Source organism: Anticarsia gemmatalis, chromosome 4, assembly GCF_050436995.1.
Source record: "Anticarsia gemmatalis isolate Benzon Research Colony breed Stoneville strain chromosome 4, ilAntGemm2 primary, whole genome shotgun sequence".
Lineage (NCBI taxonomy): Eukaryota > Metazoa > Arthropoda > Insecta > Lepidoptera > Erebidae > Anticarsia > Anticarsia gemmatalis.
Genome location: NC_134748.1, coordinates 263,191 through 276,989, shown reverse-complemented (window position 1 = coordinate 276,989; position 13,799 = coordinate 263,191). Strand labels below are relative to the sequence as shown.

General features: G+C 36.6%; 1 protein-coding gene and 1 pseudogene across 2 annotated transcripts in view; both read right to left on the bottom strand.

The window, feature by feature from the left end:
- The window catches only part of LOC142987878 (rhomboid-related protein 2-like), a 37,329-nt gene extending 23,788 nt beyond the window's left edge, over positions 1 to 13,541 (bottom strand). The window contains exon 1 of one of the 2 annotated variants that reach the window (XM_076136820.1): positions 13,373 to 13,541. The gene's annotated coding sequence lies outside the window, so the exon portion shown is untranslated. Of the gene's footprint in view, positions 1 to 5,854; positions 6,534 to 13,372 lie in introns of those variants that run through there. The other variant, XM_076136819.1, reaches the window with a different exon arrangement.
- On the bottom strand, positions 1,685 to 2,338 carry LOC142987834 (vesicle-associated membrane protein 7 pseudogene; annotated as a pseudogene).
- Positions 13,542 to 13,799: the final 258 nt, after the last annotated feature.

The window sequence follows — 13,799 nt, the reverse complement described above, 5'->3', positions numbered from 1 at the left end:
CACCCTTTGTCCTATCCCGGATCTCAGAATATCTTTGTAAAAAAAAATATCAAAATTAGGTTTAAGTGGGAAAACGTAGCAGACAGAGTTACTTTTAAACTTATAATATTTAGTATGACGCAGACACAAGCCAGACCAAAATACAATTAATCTTAAGTGCAGTTATGTATTGTGATGAACAAAACAAGGACAAAACTAATTACAATACAAAGTTGCTGCACTAATAAAGTCAATTGCATTTAACTGCAAGATTGCAACTAATCAAAACAAGGGGTCGATGACCTCCCGTCACAAACAATTACTTTAGTAAACTTGTATGAATAATAAGAGCACGTGTTTTGACACTTAATAAACTACTATCTTCTGCCCGCGACGCCGTCTGCGTGAAAAAAAATCTCTGGGAAAAAAGGGTCCTATGTGTTAATCCAGGTTATAAACTATCTGTGTACCTTTAATACAAATGTTAGGTTATCCCCCTTGGTTCGGGTCTATCCCACTAGTCCCGTTGAGTTGTCCCGTGACGGATAGACCCGTTGGTTCTGAACCTTCTAGCTACTATCCATATCCGTTATATAAACGAATCTTCTTCCAAACCCATAATAAAACATTCGATTGTTTAGAAAGTGTAGGCAGACTAGAGGTGTATGAAATTCTACGTATAGTCATACGCAGTCCTGAGCTTACTTCACATATTATGACTGACGCACTGATTTATCAACGCACAGCCCAAACTACAAGACGAAGCGGGCAGAAATGTGGCATGCAGGTAGATGTCATTGTTATGACGTAAGCATCCGCTAAGAACGGATTTTGATGAATTAACTACCCCCAAGGGGATAAAATAGGATACTTATGTAAGTTTCTATGATATTCTGTTCTCAGTCACAAACCACGCGTACGAAGTCGCGGGCAAGAGCTAGTTTATTAAAAATACAGTAAGAATTTTGTGTAAGAAGGGAACTAAATGTACAATAGTCATTAACCATTTACGATAAGAGAGGAAACTCTGCTTTGTTTGTGTTAATCTTGATAAACTTAGTTTGTTAATTCATTACCATAACATTGCGCCTGTTTTCCTGGAAGTACTAGGCAGGATTTTCCTTGAACTGATAAGTAGAGGTCGGGAAGAACATGGGTTCATGACACCTTCGCGTATGGTGGAGTCTCAATTGTAACCTTAACTTTAACTGAGTCTATTTAAAAAGTTTTTAAAGGAGTGATTCCAGAATTGTGTAATGACAATCAACAAATATTTTTTTATGTTAGTTCCATAGACTGACATTCAGACTCTTCTTGACAACTCAAGATTGATTACAATTATATCTGGCAAGTAATAAAAGACGTGTTACGATATTAAACTATAATTTACAATAACCTATTTGATATAATAATTGCTAAACTAACTAACACAACACTTATTTGTCCTATAACTATGAGGTACTAATACAACCAATATCAGCAAAACTTCTGCTGCAATGTTTTCTTTTTTATCTCCTTGACGCACAGTGAAGATAGTTTAAAAAATATTTTGCACACAATTTATTTTATTTGCCAGAAGTTGAGCAATTAATCAAGCACTACACTAGGAAATTCCATTATCCTCAGACCTCTCGCTCACACATCAATATACCGGGAAGTGGGAGCAGGACAACCCATTCACAATCTACCTATAGCATTGTATTCATTAGATACAGTTTTGCCACCTCAGTCCCCCGCACGCGGCCGCGCCTATGAAGTACACGAGCACTCCCGACACCAGCACCATGACGATGTACCACTTCATATTCTGCCACCAGTACTTGCGCTGCAGGTGTGTCGCACTTCGCTTGAAGCTGTTCGAAGTGGTCGCCAGCCCGTCCGTCCTCTCCAACAACGTCTCCAGCCGCTCTCCTCTCAACGCTAGATTGTCCACGTTCCGCGACATGATGGTCTTTATCGCATTCAAATCAGCTCTGATGGCCGGTATACTGACTTTATCGTTGTACCGTTTCATCTCTTTTTCCAGAACTCGTGCAAAATCTCCGTCGCTGGAGTGCATCTTTGCCGCGTATGGCAGTGCTGCAGGTGGCGTGTCGCCGAACTCCACGTAGAACTTCCGATGTATCTCCGTCAAGAAGGGAAAAGCGGAATGGTTTTTGTCTGTGATACAGAAGTATACCAGGCCATTCTCCACGATGTAGTGGAAGTGGAAGTTCCCGCAGGACATCGTGCCCTTACCGTCAGTGCGCGGGACCTTCGTCAGGACCTCCCTCATCACCTCGGTGAAGTTCCCCTCGCAGGTGGCACTCTGCGCTAACACTTGAGCTCCCCTCGTCACAGCACTGAATAGTATAGGCATTTTGCAAACTTTATGCGGCACTAGTTTTATTCCACAATATCAATATAACATTATTTAAAGGATTACTAACACGGACACGTCAGTTAACATAAGCTGTACACGTACAATAGTTATTGTAAACCGGGAAAATCGTAGCCGAGCTGTTTGTTAAATTATGTCATGTATTGTAGCGATAACTTGGAATCGCTTTAATGTACTCATTATTTTATATCGAATTGATATAATTATCCAGAATGCGTACAAAAACAAATCAGTAGCCAACTTTGATTCTAAAAGGACTAAAATGATTTACCTTACATCATCAGTTATGCTTTTGAGATGTTATCAATATCGCGATCTTGTAAAAAAATCAGTGTGTACCACAAGCACTTAAATACTGTCTTAAAAGCTTAAATTAAAAATATACATAATATACATGACTTGTTACTACGTAAGGTTAGGAAGTGTAAAGTAAAATCAATTATAAGTCACGCAATAAAACTACATCCAATGTAGTTGTCGAATCTAATTAATTCAACGAATAACGTGATATTTAGGAAACACGTTTGGTTATCAAATTAGTTCAATCACATAATAAACTGGTCGAATGTGAGCTCGTCGTCCTAAATGGACATATTAATTACAATTTTACGAGGCGGGGTGTAAAGTTCCCCGCGACGCGTAGGGCTGTACAATGTACAATGTTCATTGTGTATAACCGCCGCGCTTCTTATGAACTGCTATTATTGCTATGTAAACTGTGCAGGGATGTGATGTTTCTTCTTGCTTTTATATAACTGGGTCGTTGTTCTATTACCAGTAATTCTTTTATTCTTATGATGGCTTAGGTATGATATTAAATAATGTGTTGTCTTGGGTATATGTATCTCAAACCGAAACAATGAAACGTCCTAGTTGTAATGAACTCGGTGTCTTTCACCACGGAAGAGGAGCTATCTTTTATATCCTATGATAAAACCACCGCCAATGTTGATTGGTCGATAGTGTCCAACTGCTGATCGGGTTCGGTACCCGGGTCGGAAAAACACTATGAGTATTTTCTTCTTTATATTAGAAGAAGCCTTTTTTATTTATATAAAAATTGCAAAAGTAGTACTCACAGTTTGTTAACGTGCCCAGTACATGGCAACAGGTTCGTAGTTTTTACCTGGGGCTTACTTTGCTAATAGCAAAACGGGGATGTTTTTCACGTGATATATCATGCGTATGATAAAACCAGACCACACCCAGCAATAATGAGTTCACAAACAATTGATCAAATAAGCGACTTGTCCAACAATATCAAAAGGTATTGAGACAGTGTAAGTGTCGACCCTGCTGTAGTGAGGGGCGAGTTATTGACCCCCGCGTGCGTCACCCGCTCGCCGCCCAAACACACAAGTGCGATTGCTTTGCGCTACTTATACCGCACGGTGGCTTATTGCAGGATAAGTCTCTACTCTCCTTAAGAGGGAGATCAAACACACCGTATTTTGTTACTAATAAAAATCATTACAGCGGCAGCGGTAGGAGAAGTAGGAATAATGATGATTTTTCTATCAAACAAAAGGTTCTATTTAGAAAACAGTTTAAATTGTTTAGCAGAATTCTGCAGAAACGATATAGAGTAGGTATATACTTAACTAATGACGTTTTTTGATCTTCGTAAGTTACCTAAATGATGCGACATATGTAGGTATAGGACCCTAATAACATGGTTATACAAAAAAAAAGTTAAGTAAATTCTATTATGGGAGAATATTTTGTAAATGAACGGACCTTTCACTAAGTTGGTTTCACTGTGGGATAATTGACAAGGTGAGCCTGAGGCACTCAAGTGCACTTAATATGTCTACACGAATGATACCTCAAGGGATTCACTTTGTTTGCTTACTTGCATGTTTTATTCCTTGTGGGTCTACAAGGATATAAGCAGATGGGTAGCATCCCTTTATTTACATAACAAGTATAAGACTAACTCTTTAGCCATTCAACCAAGATGAAGAAGATAAGTGTAAAAAATATTTCAACCATTCCAATTCTATTATCAGCCTGTGACCACGACCAGCGTAACTCGGTCGAAACGTCGAGTAACAAATTAGGTATCGTAAGCATTTAAATACTAATCACACATACTTCAGAAGAATTCTGTTAGCAAGTCGCAAAAGTTTTCCTACATTATTTGTCCATTCAATTACGTAGTGCATGGTCACCCTCATCATAATCTATAAGGGGCAATATGGTCCAATTACCTGGGTGACTTGAGGGCGCGTCGCAACACGTGGCTCTTTGTCTTCACTAGGTCATACAACAAACACGCACAATATCGCTCTCATTCAAACAGAACGACACGCTAAACAAGGCGCTTAATCTTAGGTCATTGCACGATGACCTGAGCTCTATCGAAATTTATACTTCTAATGTCAATAACACTAGTTTGATTCTCTACTACTAACGACTACCGACAACCGGCTTGTCATCGAGAAATTTTGTACGACATTCTGATCAGCGCCTCTGACGTACGTCGTAGGAACTATTTTGAAAATACATTCTTAATGTCAAACTTTCGATACTCGACAGTACCGACTGTACAGAATCCCGTTACAGTAGTAGGTATCTGAATAATTCAGAGTTACCTATATTTAACTTGGTTTTCCCGAAGCTATAAGCTTCAAAGTGTTTTATAATGTTCTATAATTAAGGGTATATACCTTTAATTCCTTTATCGTGATTCATATGCACCTATTACTGGACCTACTAGCATTTTTGTTTCTTACAGGCAACGCTCTGGTTTGGAAATGATTTTGATGAATCGTGGTATAATAGTACCAAAGTTAAGTTACAGCCGCTTAGGCTTGTATAAGGATGGGGCTACATTTCTATCTGAATGTTATAAAACAGATTATAGAATAATTAATCTATACTGTTTAGCAAATAACAAATAATTAGGAACGTATTATCACATGAGATAAAATTAATCAATAATTATTCGTTTCGTAGGTATAATCGGTTTCTCCTCTCCTGCCATTAATTTTGACACGAAAATAACGTTAATTACTATTTAATAGTCTAGAAACTAGTTTCAAAAACATGTATGATAGGATATTTATTAAGTTTTATTTTTTAATCCACGGTTGGTGGATTTAGAAATCCCCAAGACACAAATAGGCATTTTTTAACATAATAAAAATGCTATGTTTAAATTTCTAAGCTTATAATTATTAATTAATTTATTAAAGACTTAATGTATAGATGTAAATGAGGCCAGGGAATTTCACAAGAATGGGTAGAAGTCTAAATATTTTTCTATGTATGCATTTAATTATTCATTTTAAAATACTAATTTTATTTCATATTCATTACACCCAAAACAAAAGTGTAGGTAACTTTACTTATCTTCCTATATTCGTGCATATGAAACAAGTTGCTCTCGACGAAATGTGAATTATATCCGCTGACCCACTTTCAATAGGAAAACTACGACGATACAATGGACTATTGCAATATTAACACAGTAATATAACTAATTTACTTTACCTATATGTGTGCCCGATCACGTACACCCTTCAATTGTGGCTTGACAAGTCTGCAGCACTGCTTAGATAATAGTTTGCAAAATCCTGCCTTCGGTGTATCACGTATATCAGTTGACAACTACTGTACGTCAAATTGGTGGTCACTATTCAGTACATTGCTGCTTTGGCGTAACGTGTTAATCACTATAATCTGAGAAAGAAAGCAATGTACAGCATAATGATTTTCAAATAGTTGTTAACTGAAATACGTGATAGCTCTCCAAGATCATGATCTTTTCTCTCTTTCTCCTGGGTGTAAGAAAGAATGAAAGATTTTTCTTGTGATTATAAGTTGACAAAGTTCAGCTGTATTTGTTTACATTTAGATTGTCTCACAAAATCACAATGAACACTGAAATCTACACTCTTTACATCAGTAATCTATATTTTAGTTTTTGCCGATTAGTAATTAGCACTCTATATTAAAAAAAACGATCACTTCCATTATTTAGCAAACTTTCAACAGCTTTTTAACACTCAAATCTGCACTTTATTTTTTTTAATCAAAGGCTATCACTGAAAATATACTGTAAATGTTTCACTTATTTCAAGCACTGTAAAGTAATCACTACTCTTCACATTAATCCACATGTGGTAGGTATAATGATGTTATTGTGTAGTGATAAGACGCGGTACGTCTTGCGCGACTGATAACGAACAGCTGTGTGACGCCTACACTCCGCTATCGATGTGATTATATACCGCCATCAGACTAAACAGTATTGTGCTGTTCCTAATATGTTAGTATTTTTTTACGTATTCTTTAGTACTTAATTGGGTTTTCACTATGATAAGTATGTATCCTATAGATGAGATGTTCATGTTCTTTGGTCTCTGCTTACCCTAATGGGATAGGGGCGTGATAGTGTGTATGTTTGTACGGATTATTAAATACTTAATTATTTTTTCTATTCAAAATAATATTTTTATTAATTACTTTATCAGTGAATGTATAATAGAATACGGGAATTAACGCGAACACGCATTTAACCATAAAATGCCTAACGTTTCGGCGCAGGTTGCACTCACCTCGCCGTGGTCGCAGGCTGACTTTATCATTTGTTTAACGCTTTGTAAACAAAATGACTGTTTAATTAACGCTAACCGATTTCTTAATTGGAGTTCGCGTATTAATTGTTAATCAATTTAAACAAATCTTTTATGTTTAAATATTTATGTTAGAGCTATATCCTTTTTCAATTTCATTTTTGTTAACCGGTTCTGTCCATTGCCTGGCAAAAGTCTCCCCCAAATTCCACCACCAGTCTATATTCTCTGCTATTTCCGGCCACCCTCATGTTATTCAGTGTTATTTCTATTATGAAATAATTATCATTCAGCACAAATTGACCACCCAATATCAACACTAAATAAATGAAAATATTGTGTACCATTGTAATGACGTAAAAATATATATTAATTAATATTTGTTTACGTCTAATGATCTGGTAGGGTGAGGTTATTGACAGCTGTTACACGTTACAACTTTATCGTTAAGGGGCGGACGAGGGGTTAACGTCTTTTCTATATAACTGTACTGTAACTGTACTATTTTCCTTGAAGCGTTAGCCGGCGAGAAATTGAAGAAGAATTATACTTATAAATATCGGAAGGTGAAGACAGAGGTGTAACACAATCACGTTTCGCCAAATAGCCATTTGCCTGACACGTTACTAAACTCCGGGCTACAATTGAGAAAGATCCTGAATTAAATTACAAAAGACCTAGTACTTTGCCCTGGGAATCGAAGCCGGGACTTAATGTTAACAGTCGGATGCACTACCAACTGCACCACACAGGTATTCATTAAAATAAATTATGAGCAATAGCAATTAAACAAAAAGTTGACCTCATTAACAATCTCAATCCTCAACCTCTCTCTATGAATTCTGTTCCTCGGTCGATAACATCAAAAAAACTCTTATGATTTGCGTTTGTAATTATAAACCACAATAGTAAGTCTTTATTGGGTTTGACAGATTAAAACTACCCACCTATGTTTATTTAATAGATAGATTTCTGCCCCCGACTTCGTTGACAAATGAATGAAATTAGGGTAGGATGACATAACAAAGTTCCATTTTCAAAATATGACAGTTGAAAATATACCGTGCAGTCGCTAGCATAAAGCGTTACCTTAGCATCTTTAATTAAATAAATTATTGTGTAAGTGTCTTAGATAGTAAATATTTGTTCTCAAACTTAAAAAAACAATGTACAAGATAAAACAACCGTGTTTACATATATTCGCGAGACTCAGGGTGGTCAATATTTCCGGCTCGTATGCCTAGAGCCTAGTGTGAGAGGTTATCGTCCCTGATAGCGCAGATATGGACCAGAGTGTACTGCGTAACCCACAGACTTACAATCTGATGAACTTGACCCCAAGTGAACGTTATGTGCTAATAACGAACCCTCTTTGTGATGTAATTAGTGATTGTGAGGCTGTTTGAAAGATCCCGGCGCCATTAATGTGTTCGAAGATTTGGGTAAGTCGATTTATAGATAATTTTAACTTAACTATGTGCTTCAATAGTTCATTTAAATTTTGTCCGTTTATTATAAGAAATTATTCGAAATATTCTCACCGGGGTGCAGCTACACTAACTATTTTCAACAGTCAGCATATGACCGTCGATGCAATTCAATCGAAATATCGGGTAAACAAATAAGGTATCGCAATTTATTTTTTCAATTGCTTTAAAACCCGTTGCTTTACAATATTATAGAAATTAGACTGTGTTCGAATAAGGTTGGAAGACTATTTTACGGGAATACGCTAACACAAGAAAGGCGATATAACTTAGTGTTTGGATGATGTATTATGACTAATCGCAATATATGTTGAAATAAATGTCCTTGTGTAAGGTAGGCGCTCCCTTTGAGGCCCTTTGTTATCGCCTTTACAACACTGTATTAATAGACAAATAGGAAGGAAAACGCGTCCCTCCGACCACAGGAGTAGCACTCATGTGGTGTGTAATACCCGCGACCGCAACTGTCCCGCTACCTCACACCGCTCACACATAGTAACCTGCAATTATCTCTATTTAAATATTAATCGTATTAATTAGTTAGCCGTTGCTATAGCGCCCTGTGAGAACTTATAGCCCTTTGTTTTAAAAAGCAACTATGAAAGAGTGTTTCTATGAGGCACGGGATAATGCAAGCGAGAAACTTCAAAACACTTGTATTGTGTAGAACTAGGATTGAGCTGATGATATCCACCAGTCATAACGAGAAGTGGTAGCCTTAACAGTCATTGTAATACAATTAGCTGGTTGCAATGAAGCTGGTTGCTGTAGCTGAATATCATCCAGGAGGACACTATTATTCATTATCATCCAACGACTCAGTTGAGAAGCTTGTAGTTACATAATATGTAATATTTGTGGCTGGCGAAGGTATATAACATTTACTACTTAGGACAACAGTGACCCGCAGGCTTATGCAGCTGACGGTGGCCAGTTAGAGACCGATAATACATTTTGAAAATAAACAAAATTATCAGTTACGTATAATACCTACAAATAAATCGTACATACCAAGGCTCTACTAAATTTACAGACTACATACACGTGCCTGGCTGTATTTCAGGATATTGAATAATATTATATTACCCTTTCTAAATATGTAACGTCTGTTTAAAGCATCCAAGGTTTGATATTTGCGCGTGATTCCTATGTACTCATAATGTCGTATGTAGTACCTACTTATCTAATTATATTACTGTACTTCACCTACTCCCGGATTTTGAGGTACATTTAACGGTAGTTTATCTATTCAATAGCGCTTTTTAAATGAGTTTAAACGCTATTGAATAGATGAACTACCGCTAAATGTACTCAGAGTCCGGGCACTAGTGATACACTTTCAATAGTATATGAAATAATTGACCCGTTACGCCATTGTCCAGAATAATATTACAGCATTAAATACATAATTATTATAATCAATTTCTAAATATATTCACATACCTAACTATTTAGTTATTGTTTACTTTCACCACACGTTGAACAATACATAAATGGTCAATTTCACCGCCACTGGGTACATATCTAATATATAAAATTCTCGCGTCACAGTTTTCGTTGCCATACTCCTCCGAATCGTTTTGACCGATTCTCATGAAATTTGGTGAGCATATTGAGTAGGTCTGAGAATCGGCCAACATTTATTTTTGATACCCCCTAAGTGACACTTTTTGTTTTTTTTTTTATTTATATGTCAAAACAACGTTTGCCGGTTCAGCTAGTTATATGATATGTTAAGTGATTAACTTAACGTAGGATGATTATTGCACCGATAGATTCACTTGCCCCAACCAATGTGAAGAGGTTTTCTAGTGAAAGATGATTGCCAGATTATTAAGCAAAGTTTAGCATAGTATACAGGAAAAAAATTGAGAATGATGACAAGATTCTTTTTATAAATTTAACTTATAAGTCCAAACCGATATTTCTATACTAACATTACCAAGTTAAAGTACGAAACATTTTTGCAGCTAGGTAGCTGCAAAAACGTAGAGGTTTATTAGGATAAGGATAACATGATTTACTTCAGCCTTTTTCTGGGATAAATCTCTGTCCCTCTGAGGGGAGAGAGGCTGTATGACAAATGATCCCGTCATACGTCACTCTCACAAGAAAACAACAGCAGAGTGCACTCTTAGGGGAGTAGGCAGAGGACGTGGCTCCTTGGATCGATGGACGATGAAACACATTCAGAATTATTCATGAGTAACATACGTAAACTTGTCACTCGTAGAAATAACTACAACGTACACATTTTTGACTCCAAATCTAATATATAAATTTCTCGCGTCACAGTCTTCGTTGTCATACTCCTCCGAAACGGCTTGACCGATTCTCATGAAACTTTGTGAGCATATTGAGTATGTCTGAGAATCGGCCAACATCTATTTTTCATACCCCTAAGTAACACTTTTTTTTATTTATATGGCAAAACAACGTTTGCAGGGTCAGCTAGTAGTTTATACTTTTGTAAATATATACGGTTACGAATTCCAGTTAACTCTATTGCTACTATAAATACTTTCGAAATTTATTCCGGTGTTGTTTGAACTTAATATCCCTATAACTAATTGTCGTCGCGGGAATCCCATTCTGAAATTACATAATTTACCGACCAATGCGACAGGTGTTCGAAGTAAAACTATAAATAGGATTGAAATAAAATGACTTATGCCCGGTTTAAGCTTTAATAGCATTTAAGCTCATAGAAACATAACAGTTTTAATAGATGGGGTTAAAAACATGGTAACAGGGTAGAAACATGGTAACAGGGTTAAAGATTTTAATACAGTTGTATGAATTTCAAGTTTCAGTTCACCGTCATGTTAATCCTTCAGTAGTAAGTAGTCAATAGTACAATGTAGGGCGCGGTACATTGGCACCGAGTTGAACAAACAACTGTCGTGTACACTTATTTGGGTCAACACACTAAAATATTAGAGTTATGTGAGTGCTTCACGTCGGGAATAAAATAAGCAAGCCCGTTGTAACGTTGCACTTACAAAACCAATCAATTGAGGAATCTTTACCAGTTCTTGATAGTCATTTTCGTATGTGAGACTCCGTCTACAAGTAAAATTTGTAGCTTGTTTCGAAAAGTAACTTAAGCATACATACTTCTATGACAAGTACTCGAAGGTTTACTGATAGCACAATTTCGCACTGTTAGCCCATATTATCAAATACCCTTACAGTGTAGTGATTATTTCTTAATGCATGTTGACACCGTATATTCTCCAAATTCTATAATAAATAGAGGGGTTTGTTTTAAACACTCGCTGTTTAATTAACTTAATAAACATTCTACAGGTCTAATCGAGTGTGACTCCTACACGTTAAATATTTGAGCGCTATTTATTGTCGCGGAAGAGCTGTTGCGTGTTACATTGTAGTTAAGCACTAGTCTCTGTTTTAAAACCTAATTTATATTTATAGAGGCCGTTAATAATGTGGGTGTGTTGTAAAAGTTATGTTGATGTCACATCACATGCTTATAACGTGGCAATCACGACTTTATATTGTGATTTTGTTACAAATACATTCTTATAAGTTACTAGCGAACCGGCCCTACTTTGTCCGGGTATAGTACAATTTTATCTTGTTGATTCCATTTCCGTGGGAAATTGGAATCAACGATAATGTATGGTCCCATACAAACATTGTCCCGACAGTTAAAAAATATTTAAAAAATAAATTTTCATTACTTTAGTTTTTCCAAACTTTTCCTGTAAATTCATTATGGTGATTCATTTTATTTATATAGATAGATTTACCGCATCTTTTCTCGCCACTGCGCCCGCGTTAATTTATGTTTTTATTATGTCGCACCAAAAGTAAGTCAATGTTCATTTAATATTCTTGATTTTTCACAATACATTTAGTAATTTCATGTGAAAACGGCCTGTGATTACTAATAAAGATAGGCATAATTAGTTGATTCGCGTGTCGACACTGGGCAAGTCTACCGTGATGCCGTCATGCCGTGCCTCGTGGCATGCCGTCGATGGCATAGCGACAGCTCGCCGGCAGACAGTTCGCACACCATCACACCATCAGCCGTGTGGGTACGGTCAGCAACAAACACTTATTAAAATCTTTTAGCTCCGTACTTTTGAGCTTTACGAGAATTTCCATAGGGTGAACGATTATAGGATAGTATACGATTCTAGAATAAAAATTATTTTACTACATGGAACAACCATTTATGAAAACTTTGACTATAAAATGTCTAAGTTTTATGCTTGTAACTCAGTACGCGATGATATTTTGTTCGATATTGCGCGTAATATACACATAATGTAAGTTATAGTTTCGAGCTTGTACTATGTCTATAGTAAGTGAAATAAGTTTTGTTGTCGACGGTACATAGTATTTGCGTGAGTGATATGGGGTGGAGTACGAGCAGAGTAGTTTTATTAAAGCTTTTAAGTGATCATAAAAGGGTTGATGCCTTTTATATAACGTGGGCTGGGTTTGATTTGTGTCTCTATCGGAATTTTTCGTTGAGTAATTACCAACGTGATTTATATATTTACCCTCTTATTCATAAAAATATATATATATGTAGTTATGAAAGGCTTATAATGAGTTTTGTTTCTTTAACTCCTTAGCGAAATGAAAAAGAGAAATCATATTATAGTAGTTTTTAAACTAAAAAAGGATTGTAGTGTGTTTATAAATAAGAGGGTTAGTTCGTAAATGCGTTACAAGTTATAAGGAATACCTACTCGTTTTAAAATAAACTCAGAAGAAACCAAACCTACCATAACTAATCCATACAATAAGTTACATAACACACTAGAATAGTAACCAAACTAGATAAAAGTTCTGAAGCTCAGCATAAAGACATTTTCATTTCCTTATTTGTTCTACAAAAGAACCCCAACAGTGTCGTTACTGCACTTTAAATAACCTCAAAAGCAGTAAAAACGGATACATTTACATACCATTGTAGCAGACGACGGGAGAATCCCACAGGCGGCGACAACATCACACTAAATATACACATATAACATCACTCGCGAATGATTGCCGGCCGAGGCCATTGTCCCGTGCACGGCGCCCCCTGCCGCCTTATCACTTGCACTAACCACTATCACCAAACACTTGGTGTTGTCACTTGAGCAGCTCGTTATCGATAACGAATGGTGTAAAACAATTGTTTACAAATACAGGGCGGGCGGGCGCGCTGGGCGGGCGGCGCGCACCGAGTGAGGTCAACGGCCGGGATGTTGCCGCGCGTTGCCATGCCAACCGCTCGGCTAGAAAGAGTAGGCTATGCTACAGATGAGATTTTTAAAAGTGGTAGTTTTTCAACACCTTACGCACTTTTATTTTTAACAATATTTGAAAATTCTGTTGCAGTAATATGAT